Source organism: Dama dama, chromosome 18 (assembly GCF_033118175.1).
Source record: "Dama dama isolate Ldn47 chromosome 18, ASM3311817v1, whole genome shotgun sequence".
Taxonomy (NCBI): Eukaryota; Metazoa; Chordata; class Mammalia; order Artiodactyla; family Cervidae; genus Dama; species Dama dama.
In genome coordinates this window covers 46,087,494-46,103,360 of record NC_083698.1, presented here as the reverse complement: position 1 = coordinate 46,103,360, position 15,867 = coordinate 46,087,494, and the positions used below count along the sequence as shown (strand labels likewise).

The 15,867-nt window shown below is 35.9% G+C and overlaps 1 protein-coding gene across 1 annotated transcript in view; it reads left to right on the top strand.

Moving 5' to 3' along the window:
* COG5 (component of oligomeric golgi complex 5) overlaps window positions 1-15,867 on the top strand; it is a 272,387-nt gene that overhangs the window by 49,640 nt on the left and 206,880 nt on the right. The window lies entirely within an intron of this gene.

The window sequence follows — 15,867 nt, the reverse complement described above, 5'->3', positions numbered from 1 at the left end:
ATGGTACCTTATATGGCAGAAGGAACTTCGCAAATGTAGTTTCTTGTGGACCTTGAGATGAGATTATTCTGATTATCCAGATGGGACCATTCTAAATATGTGAGTTTTTGAACGTGAAAGCGGAAAGCAGAAGAGTGAGCCAGAGAAATGGAATGGTAGAAGAGGAGGCTGGAGAGATTTGAAGCGTGAAAATACTTAACCTACCATAGGTGGCTTTGAAGTTAAAGGAAGGGAGGCATGGACATGCAGATGTCCTCTAGTAGCTGGGAACTGTCCCCGAATGACAATAAGAAAATGGGAACCTCAGTGCTACAACCTGAAGGAATTAAATTCTGCCAACATAATGAATGAACAAGGGGAGGATATCTCCCTTAGAACTTCCAGAAAGGAATGTAGCTATGGTAACACCTTGATTTTCTCCCACTGAGACTCATTTTGAACTTCTAACCTTCAGAACTGGAAGATAATAAATTTGTAGTTTTCAGCCTTCTAAGTTTGTGGTAACTTTTTCTGGTAGCAAATAAAAAGCAAATGCATCTGTACAATATCAGCTGCCTGGATGAAGGATTATTTGTGTATTGTAGGAAAGAGAGTGGCTGATCTGTGAAGTTCTGAACTAGGAAGACCTTAGAGTCAAAACAAAATAAAATACACATACAAGCACAGAAGTGCCAAACTATAGAACTTTTTATTGGCAGGAAACAGGTACTTTCTTTATACACAGATATGAAATATTAACTGATGTTTTTAAAGTTAACAGCTGTAATGGAATAGGGGTTGTAAAATATCCTGCATATTCTTCTGATATCATGGCTAATGATACATCTTTTTCCCTGTTGCTCTTAAGAAACAAATAATGGCCTCAGGCCACATTAAAGATTTTATAGGTAAATAATTTGGGTGTAAAAGAAAACTACTATTATTCTAATCAAGCTTATGAATGGCTTCCCTTATGGCTCAGCAGTAAAGAATCTGCCTGCAATGCAAGAGATGTGAGTTGCCCTGGGTGGTGAAGATACCCTTGAGGAGACTATGGCAACCCACTCCAGTATTCTTGCAGGGAAAATCCCATGGACAGAGAAGCCTGGTGGGCTACAGTCCATGGGTTGCAAAGAGTTGGACACAACTTAGCACATACACACAACACATACAAGCTTACATAATCAATTCTGTACTGATAAATGTTTTAATATGTGCTTGCCTCTAAGACTGTTTTAGAGTTATTGCACTGATTAATAAATCCATTCTTGGTCTTTGGGATACTTGTAGGATGTTATTCCAGATCTGATTATAGGCACATGATGGAGCCTGGTTATGTGACATAGTTACTTCTAACAGAAATAAGAATAACGTTTAGTCAGGATCTCAATGCAATGAGCAAGGCATTTTGCATAGAATTAATTTCCTAGTAAAGTTAGTAGTTCAAAATCTTGTTTGCTTTTAAACTATGATATGAGGAATTGTGCTTGGTCTTCTCCATAAATGCTGAGTTGTGGTAATTGCTGGACAGAGGGTGGAGGAGGGAGAGAAGGTATTTTTTGTTTTAAAAAAGTTTGGTGGTGCTTAAGAATAGTCATCTATTTGATGTAGAGACTTTCTACCTAAAACGAAGAAATGAAAGTAATATTCCAGAGTGGGTAGCAGTGAAAATAAAAACTGAAAAGGAGTAGCTGGGAAGACTTCTTCTGAGGATAAATGACTTGAGAACAAATCTTATTGAATGGGCACTTGGAGGCTAGTTCTTTTAATGTAATAACTGGAACAACATAGTGTTCACAAACTTTCCTTTCATCATAGTAATATTCTCTTTACTGACACTTTAGAGGCTTCAAAACATCCTAAAATTGTACCATAAAATAACATAATTGTTTCTACTATGTATATAGTTCATGATTAAAAGACAAGAGAATGTAGGCTTTGAAGCCATCTAGAGCTTGATTTAAATCCCATTTCCATCCCTCTTGCTAACTATGTTAGTTTTGACAAGGTAAATTCTCTCTCAGTTTTCAAAGGACTGTTGGGTAGATTTAATGAGACACATTTATAGATTGTCTTCGACCTTGCCTAGCATATAGCAGGCCCCCCAGTATTGCTTTCCTTTTATCCTTCTTTCTTTAGAAATAGGACTAAAGGATGAATTTGTTAATATATATTTTGAAGTCACATTGGTTATTCATCATTATCTGTGGTTTTGTATTCCACTTTTACATGTTCAAAAACTCCATCTTTTTCATTCATTTAAAAAATCACATGATATACATTTCTTATGCATTTTTTCCTGTTAACAAAATAGTGAAGCATTAGTATAAAAAGTTTCAATTTGAAGATGGGCTGTATGTCTCTATGTGTTTGTGTGATCAGTTGTGTCTTACTCTTTGTGACCCCATGGACGGTGGTCTACTAGGCTCCTCTGTGCATGGAATTTTCCAGGCAAGAATGCTAGAATGGGTTGTCATTTCCTGTTCTGGGGGATTTTCTCAACAGAGGAATCAAACCTGCCTCTTTTGGGTCTCCTGCATTGGCAGGCAGATTCTTTATCACTAGCACCACTGATGTGGTGAATAAACACATCTAAACACATTAAGTCTCATATGCTGAGGTAGGAAAAAGTATTTTTTTGAGTAACTAGACTAATCAATACATAGTTTTTGTTTTGTTTTGTTTTTTTTTTTTACAACTGTAATACATCACATAATTGAAAACACATTAAAAAATAAAATTTCAGAAAAATGATAAAAGCTGTCATTGACTGCTTGTGGCAAGTACTGTGCTAAACTAACCATTATATATAAGTGAGATAAAGTACATGCTATCATTTTGCAGATGGGCAAACAGAGCCTCGATGAGATTAAGTAGCATTCCTAGGATCACACAGCTAGTAAGAAGAGGATTTTGACTTTCACCTATTTGTTTCTTCTGCTTGTTCTCTGGTGGAGGTGCTAATGAGAACCACAGTGCTATAAGACAAAAGAAATTTGTCAAGTTGGGACTTTTGTAAATTTTGGGTTACAGGCTTAGTTCAGTTGCTCAGTTGTGTCCGACTCCTTGTGACCCCTTGGACTCCAGCATGCCAGGCCTCCCTGTTTATCACCAACTCCTGGGGCTTGCTCAGACTCATGCCCATCAAGTCGGGGATGCCATCCAACCATCTCATCCTCTGTGGTCCCCTTCTCCTCCTGCCTTCAATCTTTCCCAGCATTGCGGTCTTTCCAGTGAGTCAGTTCTTTGCATCAGGTGGCCAAAGTATTGGCGCTTCAGCATCAGTCCTTCCAATGAATATTTAGGACTGATTTCCTTTGGGATTGGCTGGTTTGATTTCCTAGCACTCCAAGGAACTTCTGAGTCTTTGCCATCACCACAGTTCAAAAGCATCCATTCTTCGGCGTTCAGCTTTCCTTATAGTCCAGCTCTCACACCCACACGTGAGCCCTGGAAACACCGTAGGGCAGCAGCTTCACAGTCTTGTTTGTGAGCAGAAGTTGAAGGGCGTTCACAGCTTAAGAACAACTTAAAGAGTTTTAATGAAATGGTCCCTCTTCTCCATTGATGCTGCCTGCGCTTTTCTTTTGAGATATGAGATTGGTCTGGGATTTAAATGTGTTCATTCTGAGTATTCTAAGAAAACAAAAATACATCCTAGGGGTTTGTCTTTTGCTTCTGGTTATTCTAGAGAACATTTAAGAACGTAGAAGAGGCATCATTTAAAGAGATCTCAGTTTTATTTTTAACATTTTATTAAAGTATAAAAAAGATGCACAAAGTATACACTTTAATGAATTTTTTTAGATTCGATAGCCTGACCTAATTAAAAGTACAGGGTAATATCAGAAAACTTATAAAAGGAACATACCAAAGGCTGGAGAAATTGCAGTTAATGTGCAATGTTTATGGATTTGCCCAGAATTTTAAAAATGAAACATGTTTCATATATTGAACATTTTAAATTTGGGAAAATATGTTGTTTTAAATGTAGGAGTATTTTATAAAGTATGCTCATAAATTAAGGTAACATAAAGCTGAAGAGAAACAAGATCTGAATGTTAAAAAAGCAGTCTCAATCTGCATAGTACCTTTGTGAAGACTGTTTTTAATACATCCTAATGACCAATTAATTTGACTTTCACATTCTCAATTTTACTTGTATAAGTTTCATTTAATAATATTTTAAAAATAATTTTATTATTTTTGTTCATTTATTTCTGGATATGCTGGGTCTTCATCGCTGCGCAGGCTTCCCTCTGGTTGTGGAGAGCAGGGCTCCTCTCCGCTTGCGCCGCACGGGCTTCTCTTGTTGCGGAGCGCCGGGTGCAGGTGTGTGGGCTCAGAAGTTGTGGTTCCCCGGACTGTAGAGCACAACCTCAATAGTTGTGGGGCACAGACTTAATTGCTCCACGACATAGTAATGTGATTTTATACTTATGCTTGGTGACTGTTAAGTTCCTAAATTTGACTGAGGAAGGAATTTTGTTAAGGCCTGCCATAGGCTATATATTTTTATTTTTTTCTGAATAATCAGCTCAATTCTAGTGTTATTTAAAAAACTAAGTTCTACTGTCATACTACTATCAATGGTTTAGTAGAATAATTTTTGAATCTTTAAAATTATACTATGTTATTTTTGAAAACAAAAAAGTTCAAGTATATATTAATTTCTGAAAAACTAGAATGTATAGGTAGATATCACCTAGGAATTCATTTTGGGAAATCTCCCAACTATTTCCTTGTACATTACAACATCTATTGTATATATTCTTTTATATTAATATTATATTACTTCCATGTTAATAAACATAAATATATAATTTTAATGCTAAGTAATATTCAGATGAAAACTTTCTAAAAATTTCTGTAAATAGTCTATTACTGTTAACTGCTTTGGTCATTTTAATATTATTTACTGGTATAACTATCCTTTGATGACCATGCTTGGAGATATATTTTTGCACAATTATTTCATTGTTAGGATAAATTTAAGAAGTTGAATTCCTGGTCAGAGGTTATGTTTAAAGTTTTTGCTTAATGTTTCAAAATGAAACTTGTTTCTTGAACTAATGTGAGAGAATATACTTACAACTTTGTCATCATTGATAGACATTAACATTTAAAGATTATTTGCCAGTCACATATGTGAAAAACAGTATATTAACTTATTTTTTAACTTATTCTAGTTTGCATTTTGTTTTTGCTGTGTTTGTCATTTGCTTTTCATTGATGAATTAGTTGTTACTGGCCTGTTTTCCTGTTGCTGTATTGGTTTGTAGATATGTATTCTTTACTAAATAGAGGTAAAATTGCTCTGCTTTATAGATTATATTTCCCAGTTTATCTTACTCTTTCCTTTTTTTAAGTATAATTTTTACAACTTTATAGTTACACCTGTTACTGTCTATCAGCCAGTCTTATTCCTCAGTCAGTTATTTCAAGGCTGTTTCCTTTCTGCTGCTTGTCCGGGGACATGTGTTCCATTGTTCTTCATTTGCGCTCTTTAAAAAAAAAATTATTTATTTTCATTTTTGGCTGCACTGAGTCTTTGTTCCTTTGCACAGGCTTTTTCTAGTCGCAAGCAGTGGGGGCTGCTTCTCGTTGCCCTGTGTGGGCTTCTCATTGCGGCGGTTTCTCTCGTTGTAGAGCATGGGCTCTGGGTGTGCAGGCTTCAGACGTTGCAGCCTGTGGGCTCTAGGGTATGCAGGCTTCAGTTGTTGTGGCACACAGACTCAACAGTCGCGGCTAATGGGCCCTAGATGGGCTTCAATAGTTGCAACACACAGGTTTGGTAGTTGCGACTCACTGGCTCTGCAGTGTGAGCTAGTAGTTGTGGTGCACCAGTTTAGTTCCTCTGAGACTTGTGGGATCTTCCTAGACCAGGGATTGAACCCATGTCCCCTGTATTGGCAGGTGGATTCTTATCCATTGTACCACCAAGGAAGTCCCGTTTTCACCCACTTTGTAGTTATATTTTGCCTTGTGATATTGATGCTGACATTTTAGTCCTATTGCCACTACTTTTGTAAGTGCCTGCAACCCAAACCTTTTATGAAATGTTTGGGCAAGTGAGGGCTAAGTGCTATTATAATGAGCCTTATAAAAGTGCTTTTATGATAAAAAAAAAAAATGCTTACAAGATAGGTGACTTACTTATCATGGCAACTAGGATTTTATGGCTATTGCTGCTTGCCACTTTTGACTGGGCATTTTATGACCTGTCTACTAGATCCTGTAACATATGTTACTCATTAAGATTTTAAAAACGTTTATGTAGTTTGAGAAGTTGGTTGTGTTGTGGAACCAGTAAGTTTATTTGTTAATATAAATGATAGTGATAGAAGAAAAGAAGTAAAAGCTTCTCATCTTCTTTCTTGAATTTAACAACAGTAATAAAATATTTAATGGTGTCCTTTATTGTGTGTTCAAAGTGCAGTTTTATTTTTGTTGGTTTTTTAGTTCATTGTGATTATTCATATTGTATCTTTGAATCATTGATAGGTAAGATGTTTTAATGAGGACTAGAAATTTTGGGTAAAATAGATGTATCTTAAACTTAGTTGATGAAAGTTCAGTTTATTAACTCTTCATTTTGGAATTTTCTAGCAACCATCTCTGCTAAGTATCATTCTCCTGATGTTAGTCTTTGCCTTAGCTCAGGTGGCTCTTTTGGTTTGTGGTTTTGCAATTAACCATTTTTCTGCCACTGGGTTTTTCTAGAACTTTGCTGAGAGAGAATATTTATGAAAGATTTTTCTGAAGGTTAATGAGTTTTTCCATTTCTCTTAATCAGTGAATCTTTGAAAGTTGGGAAGTGAGGATGAAAGGAATAAGTACATCATAATTACCGGGCGGCCTTTTTGTTTTGTTTTTAAGAATATCTGTTTTCTTATCAGTTGGAAGTGCCATCTTTCTCTTCCATCTGGTCTGATCGGCTCCATTGTTGTTATTGTTTAGTAACTAAGTCATGTCTGACTCTTTGCGACCCCATGGACTGCAGCATTCTGGGCTTCCTTGTGTATCACCAACTCCCAGGGCTTGCTCAAACTCATGTCCGTCGAGTTGGTGATGCCATACAACCTGTCGTCATCGTCTGTCATCCCCTTCTCCTCCTGCCTTCAATCTTCCCCAGCATCAGGGTCTTTTCTAGTGAGTCAGTTCTTCGCACCAGGTGGCCAAAGTATTGGACTTTCAGCTTCAGCATCAGTTCTTCCAATGAATATTCAGGACTGATTCTCTTTAGGATGGATTGGTTTGAGCTCCTTGCAGTCCAAGGGACTCTCAGGAGTCTTCTCCAACACTGCAGTTCAAAAACATCAATTCTTCAGCTCTCAGCTTTCTTTAAGGTCCAACACACATCCATACATGACTATTGGAAAAACAATAGCTGACTAGACGGACCTTTGTTGGCAAAGTAATGTCTCTGCTTTTTAACATGCTGTCTAGGTTGGTCATAGCTTTTCGTTCAAGGAGCGAGCATCTCAATTTCATGGCTGCATTTTGGAGCCCAAGAAAATAAAGTCTCTCACTGTTTCCATTGTTTCCCCTTCTATTTGCCATGACGTGATGGGACTGAATGCCATGATCTTAGTTTTTAGAATGTTAAGTTTTAAGCCAGTCTTTTCACACTTATCTTTCACTTTCATCTAGAGACTCTTTAGTTCCTCTTCGCTTTCTGCCATAAGGGTGGTGTCATCTGCATATCTGAGGTTATTGATATTTTCCAGCAATCTTGATTCCAGCTTGTGCTTTATCCAGCCCGGCATTTCGCATGATGTACTCTGCATAGAAGTTAAATAAGCAGGGAGACAATATACAGCCTTGATGTACCCCTTTCCCAATTTGGAACCAGTCCATTGTTCCATGTCTGGTTCTAACTGTTGCTTCTTGACCTGCATACATATTTCTCAGGAGGCAGGTCAGGTGTCTGGTATTCCCATCTCTTGAAGAATTTTCCACAGTTTATTGTGATCCATATAATCAAAGGCTTTGGTGTAGTCAGTAAAGCAGAAGTAGATGCTTTTTTTTGGAACTCTCTTGCTTTTTCTATGATCTAATGGATATTGGCAATTTGATCTCTGTTTCCTCTGCCTTTTCTAAATCCAGCTTGAACATCTGGGAGTTCTTAGTTCTTGTACTGTTGAAACTTATCTTGGTGAATTTTGAGTGTTACTTTGCTAGCACGTGAAATGAATGCAATTTTGTGGTAGTTTGAACTTTCTTTGGGATTGAAATGAAAACTGACCTTTTCCAGTCCTATGGCCACTGCTGAGTTTTTCAAGTTTGCTGGCATATTGAGTGCAGCACTTTCACAGTATCATCTTTTAGGATTTAAAATAGCTCAGCTGGAATTCCATCGCCTCCACTAGCTTTGTTCGTAGTGATGCTGCCTAAGGTCCACTTGACTTCACACTCCAGGATGTCTGGCTCTAGGTGAGTGATCACACCATCATGGTTACCTGGATCATTAGATCTTTTTTGTATAGTACTTCTGTGTATTCTTGCCACCTCTTCTTACTATCTTCTGCTTCTGTTAGGTCCATACCGTTTCTGTCCTTTATTTTGCCCATCTTTGCAGGAAATGTTCCCTTGGTATCTCTAATTTTCTTGAAGAGATCTCTAGTCTTTCCCATTCTGTTGTTTTCTTCTATTTCTTTGCATTAATCATTTAGGCTTTCTTATCTCTCCTGCTTTTCTTTGGAACTCTGCATTCAGATGGGTGTATCTTTCCTTTTCTCCTTTGCCTTTCACTTTTCTTTTCTCAGCTGTTTGTAAGATCTCCTCAGACAACCATTCTTGCCTTTTTGAATTTCTTTTTCTTGGGGATGGTTTTGATCACTGCCTCCTATACAGTGTCATGAACCTTCCTTCATGGTTCTTCAGGCACTCTATCAGAGCTTATCCCTTGAATCTATTTGTCACTTCCACTGTATAATTGTATGGAATTTGATTTAAGTAATTGAACCCTTTTCTCTCTTATCTGACCTAATGGGAAATAAAGGGAACAACCTTTTACCCACCTCTTGTAAGAATGCAAGACTTAATGATTAGTGTTTTGCATTTTTATTTTATACCAGGATTAATTTTAATTTAACTTTTTTCATTGTTTGCTCTGATTTTTGTTTTCTCATTTAATTGTATCTAAAGTTGGATGCTTTAAAATTTGTCTTGTATTTTCTTTAGGATGACATAGGATATAAATATTAACCAATTTTCCTTTCTTACTTCCTAACTTTAAGCTTACTTCTTGGAAGGAAAGTTATGACCAACCTAGATAGCATGTTAAAAAGCAGAGACTACTTTGACAACAAAGGTCCATCTAGTCAAGGCTATGGTTTTTCCAGTGGTCATGTATGGATGTGACAGTTGGTCTGTGAAGAAAGCTGAGCGCTGAGGAATCGATGCTTTTGAACTGTGGTGTTGGAGAAGACTCTTGAGAGTCCCTTGGATTGCAAGGAGATCCAACCAGTCCATCCTAAAGGAGATCAGTCCTGGGTGTCCATTGGAAGGACTGTGCTGAAGCTGAAACTCCAATACTTTGGCCACCTTATGCGAAGAGTTGACTCATTGGAGAAGACCCTGTTGCTGGGAGGGATTGGGGGCAGGAGGAGAAGGGGGTGACAGAGGATGAGATGGCTGGATGGCATCACCGACTCGATGGACAGGAGTTTGAGTAAACTCCAGGAGTTGGTGATGGACAGGGAGGCCTGGCATGCAGCAATTCATGGGGTCGCAAGGAGTTGGACATGACTGAGTGACTGAACTGAACTGAACTGACTTTAAGCATAGTTTTAGTTTTGGGTTACTTGCTTTTGTGAGAATCTTTTTGAGTTTGTAGAGATTTATTCCAGAGAAACATATGCATACATATGCCTATTAAATTTTGCACACAATTTCAAGGGACTTAAGAGACTCCAGGAAATCCTGCACCAAAGTCATTGTTTATCTGAAATGTATTTTTTGGGAGATGTTTTTCTGTATGGTGGCTATGTTCAGTCACCTGAACGTTCTTTGTATATTTAAATTGTATTCATTAGCAGCCCATTTTCAGTAATACTAGCTTGCTCTGGAGTTCTGTGATTCACTGAAAGTGCTAAAAAGCAAAAGAATTATAGCGGTAGGTAACATCAGTGTTTTTGGAAAGAATTCTTAGTGTAAAGTTAATAAGAAAAGTTCCCAGAGTAGTTTTTGTTCTACTCTTTGAAATATTTAAATAACACTGGTTACCAGTGTTATTTAAACTGTTATAGAACCAAATAGGAAATTAAAGTTGTCATAAACTACCAAAGATTAGCTGATATATCCTAAATTGTGTTGATGGTACAAACAAAGGAAATTTCAATAATAAAGGAAAAATATTTGACTGAAACCATCTACCTAATTTGAATTACATCTGTTCAAAAGATACACAAAATGAATTTTTTAGTGTTTTCCTTGTGAACTTATTTTAGAAGTAATAAATTTTGTATTGAAATGAGTAAAAACATGCAAGTATAGTGCTTACCTTCTGGTCAGAATAAGGTAACATTATGACAGACAGTAATTGTGCGATTTGTAATTAACTGAGTATAATGGCTGAATGAAGTTACACTTTACATTGTCTTCTTTGTGTTTGGTATTCTTTTATCTTCTGAGTGTATGATTTTTTAAGGAAAATCCTCTGGAGGAGGACATGGCAACCCACTCCAGTATTCTTGCTTGAAAAATCCCGCAGGCAGAGGAGCCTGGTGGGCTACAGTCCAGTGGGTCACGAAGAGTTGGACATGACTAAGCATGTATGCGCATGTTGCCTAGAAAACTTCTTTTTTGAAAATAAATTTTTTTCCCCTTGGTCATGCAGCGCGGTTTGCAGGATCTTAGTTCCTGCCCCAGGGATTCAACCTGAACCCACAGCAGTGAGAGCACAAAGTCCTACCACTGATCCGCTAGGGAATTCCCACATTTTAGTTCTTAAGGAATCAAATGTCCTGGTGAACTGTAGAATTGTTGCAGGAAAAGGGACCCCTTCCAAGAAACTTGGCTCTTGTCTAACACTCAAAAATGAATTACCGAGGAGACTCTCACATGTGCCGACAAAGCAAGAGATTTTATTGGGAAAGGGCACCCGGGTGGAGAGCAATAGGAGGGTAAGGGAACCCAAGAGAACAGCTCTGCCAAGTGGCTCATAGTCTAGGGTTTTATGGTGATGGGATTAGTTTCTGGGTTGTCTTTAGCCAATTATTCTGACTCAGAGTCCTTCCTGGTGGTACACGCCTTGTTCAGCCAAGATGGATGCAAGAGAGAAGGATTCTGGGAGGTGGTCAGACATGTGGTGTCTCCTTTTGACATTCCCTGAACTTGTCCAGTTGGTGGAGGCTTATTAGTTCCGTGTTCCTTAGCAGGACCTCCTGTTGTAAAACAGCTCATGCAAATGGTTACTATGGTGCCTGGCCAGGGTGGGCAGTTTCAGTCAGTGTGCTTCCCCTAACTGTATATAGGTCCAGCTAAAAATTTTATAAGGTAAAATGAAGTGTGCTTAATTTTTTTTTCCTTAAGGCACTGTGGCCTGAATTGAGTTCAGAGTTGCTTCTGTATCTTTTCATTTAATAGTCATTTGAATGTCTGTCGCTGTGATAGTCTATCTTCTAGTATATAAAGTAATGACGCTGTGATAGTCTGTCTTCTAGTATATAAAGTAATGATTCTTAATCTTTAACACACAAATTATCTAAGAGAACTTATTAAAACTTGTTATTTGGGTGCAGCCTTAGAGGTTCTGCTTCATTAAGTAAAAGTAGGGCCCAGTAATTGGAGTATTCTGATAAACACCATGGAGATTCTGATAAAGGGGGCTATATTTTGAGAAACTCTCTCCTAAACAAGATGGACAGGGAAGCTTGATGTGCTGCAGTCCACGGGGTTGCAAAGAGTTGAACAAGATGGAGTGACTGAACTGAACTGAAACTGAAACAAGATTAATAAGTTTAAAAGTTGTTCCTTTCAATTTCTCAAATATTTACTCATCAATTGGTATATCAGTCACTTTTTCTAGGCAAGCATTATGAAAGGTTACGTTAGTGTTACAGACTATTATTGTATTATGTGAGTTAAAGACAGTTTATAAAGTTAGGTAGCTACAGTTTGCTAGCATTTTGTTGTTTGTAAGAAGTGATACTTTGAAGAAAGTTAATAGCAAATGAGACTGAAGGTTTTTAAGAATTGGAAAGAAAATTCTTAAAGTGTAGACATATAGTTTGATTTTTTACATTTCAGCCTGCCCTGAGTGTGGTATTAACAATATTACAGTGAAATACATATCTTTGTTTCTTCTCTACCCAATCAGTATTCCACGAATAGTATGACATGTGGGATTGTGTGTAATATTAATGGCTGCTGTGTATATGTGTCAGTTCCATATATTAATATATTTCTCATTCCTACAGTCTGTGTCTCATATGGCCCGAACTCTGATTTATTAGTATTAACATTAAAAAAATTTTATGTTAATATGTTTTCATTTTGCATCACCTACTAGTATTGTACGTCCTAAACTGTCTCTGCAGAAAGTGATTCCTCATAACCTTATTATCTTCTCTTGTCCCATTTTTCTTTTCTCCCTGAAAAGTTGGTGATGTGTTTTGGTAGTCTGCCTTGCTGAATGCCTCTCAGAAATATATGACATTAAATAATTGCTTACATGGAAGCAGGGTGAGGAAAATGACCTCAATCCCAGACAAACTCAGCTCTCCGTTTCTATCTTACTTGATGCTTCAGGGTTTGATACTGGTATGAAGTTAATATTGGTGGCCCTGACAGGAGTGACAGCACTTTTTACCACTTGTTGGTGTAAATAAAAAGCTGTCATCCTTGAAAGCCATAGATATAGCGTATAGAGGTCTGTTAAAAAAAGAGAAGTGTGAATAGAAGGGTAGAGATACTTAGGGTTATTTTCACACGTTATTTTATCACGAGCCAGGGGAGAAGTATTACTGTGTTAAATTTGCTCATCTTTTTCTCTCGCAAAAATGAGTATTCTTTAGAAGGTGATAGCTTTCGTATAAATGACGAACCCAGTATTCCTTTTGTTTCTACATCTCAGTACTATTTTTTTCCAGATGTTTGTGAATTGTTACAATATTCTTTCATTCTACTTATTATAATGTAATATAAGTTATCATATTACTACTGATCTGTCTAGACTATTGACTGTATTTTAATTCTTTCACTGTTTTGAATGCTTTTTAGAAAACGTCTTCAAATTAATTGTCCTTAGTGAACTTGAATCTATAATTCTGTGTTCTCTTTGTATTTCTCTAAGAGTTAAGCATCTCTGAGTTTTTTTGGATCTTTTTCCTAGTTTTTCTGAGTTTAATTATCTCCTTGTATTTCTAATTTATAATAGGATCTGAGCTTCTCTCTTCCCTAACATTTATTGTTTGTCATCTTATGTTTAGCTTTCTTTGAGTTCACTTCGGTCCCATAGGCAGCTGTCATTCAGAAGGGGTATATACGGGTGTCCATCTCTGAAATGTAAAAAAAATAACTGCCAAAAGTTTTCTCTGGTTTTTATATTTCTTATCTTATAGAGTGGAAATGAAGAAAAGAAATAGATTATTTTATGTGTTTTTCCCTTGGTTTTAACTTCCATTTAGAAAACTAAGCTGTTCCACAATTTGTTAAGTTACCTTTTTTACTTTTTGAAATGTAATTTGAAGCTATTGTATTATATTATAAAAAGTTTTTAAGTACTTGATATTTTGTCAATATTGTTTTTCAGAAACTTTGCTTATATGATTTTTTTTATTTTTAAAAATTATTTTTGTGTAGCCATCGACAAAGAATGAAGGTGATATGTATATAATGAGTTGGATGGATAATTTATAATAAATTATTAGGAAAGACACAAAGGATCATATTTATATTTTTTACTTTGTATATGTCAAATTTTGCCAGTGTTTAAAATTTTTTATAATTAAAAAAACTACCAAAGAAGAAAATAATGTTTAATGGAAAAACTCAATAAACCAATATGTGAAAAATACAAAGTAGATAATATAAAACATTGAATTGGAGTTTTCATTTTAAATATTTGTAATAACTAGAACATTCTTGAATAATATTATTTATTTTACTTAATTGAATTTTCTGCTTTTCCAGAAATTCTTGTTTTTGTCCTTGTTAACTATGTATTAATGCTTTATTCAAAGCCTAGTTTAAAAAGTTCTTAGATCATTGATGAAATCTCATTTCTTGTGGTTGTTCTTATGGCCATCATTTTTAATTCTTCAGTCTCTTGTACCAGTTGGCTTTCTAGTCAGTTGGATACTTCACTGATTCTGCCTTTATGTTGCCTCACATGTATCTGCTCCTTTGCAGAGCTGCCAACACTTTTTGCCGGGCCTTTCCTTACCTGTCAAGGTGATGCAGCAGCTTCCTACCCGCTGTTTTACCCGGCCGTTTGGTTTTCCGGTTTCCCAGTGCTGTGTCTTCATCAGCTCTTCTTCAGAGTGCTTTTTGTTGTTTTTGGTTTTTGTAGCTCACTGCCTACTGCGTTATTCCCCTGCTCAGATTTCTCTGCTGGCACTGAAGACCTCTATCTTTTGGCTCTAATTTAACTTACCAGATAAGTTCTCACCGCTGTATTACTTTTCTTCTACAGGGAACTGTATTTTCTGTTTCCAGAATATGCTTTAGTAGCTTTCCTCAACAGTCCTTTTATTTATACTGTTCTTAAATCCAACATAACTCTTTTCTTATTAAGAATTTGACTCTTTTAAAATACCACATTCTGATTTTTTTTATAGGTTTTTCATACTTTTTACTACCTTGATTCTATTTTTTAAGCTCTGAGGGTAATACATAAGTTTCTGCCATATAAGTATCTTCCATAATACCTTCTACTTTGTAAGGATTCAAATGTTAATTGAATTACAAAGTTTACTTGAATGTATAGTCATACAATATAATAAAGCCAAAAGTTTTACTGGCTTTGGAAAGTAGTCTTGAAGTTACTATGTTGAAGAAAGCCCTATGAATAAAGCACTTGCTTTCTTATACTTTTAGGTTTTTGCATTTAAAAGTCTAATCTCAGTGAAATCTCATGAGTTTGATTTTTTAATGTCCAGAGAGCTGATTTTTGCTATAACTTTATTTGGGGGATTAAAAAAACAGACCACATACCTAAAAATTGACTTATCATGAGTGAGAAGTACAGAATTATTATGAATGGCATTATTATGAATGGCATTATTATTAAAGCATTATTGTTAATTCTTTTTTAATATGTTTGAACATCTGTTGGGTACAAGTTGGTAGAATAGCAATGACCTTAAATTAGGAAACAAATCAAAAAGCAGTAGTTCCATATCTTGTTGAGTGCTCTTCTTTAGTTAGTTTTTAAAATAATAGTTGTTTCTGTAGTTTTTAAGAACTAACACAGTTAGCTGTATAGAAATTGATATCTGTGAATGTGATTTGTGGCCAGTGGGTTAAAAAAATTGATTTTAAGAAGATCCCATATTGAATTTATTGTTACCTTTATTGCTTTTGCATTTAAAACTTCATTCTAACATGAAAAATTTGCATTAATGTTTTTAAAAATAAAATTATTTGAAGTAAAGTAAAAAATTTACATGTTATGGTAAGAGCCATTGTAAGAAGAATAAAAATAATTCACCTTTTCGTTGAATAAGCATTTAAAAAAAGGTTGTCTAAGCTTCTCATTCTTTCTTTTTAAGCTGAGATCAGCTGTTGCAAACCTATTTGTGACTTGTTTTTAAAAACTGAAGTTTTAACATAAATATTATTGTAGTTTACAAGTTACATATTATTTAACACTAACAAGCTATCAGAGGTTATCTGGTAAATATGAATATTCTTGATTATAGGTCATTGGGTATACTTCTA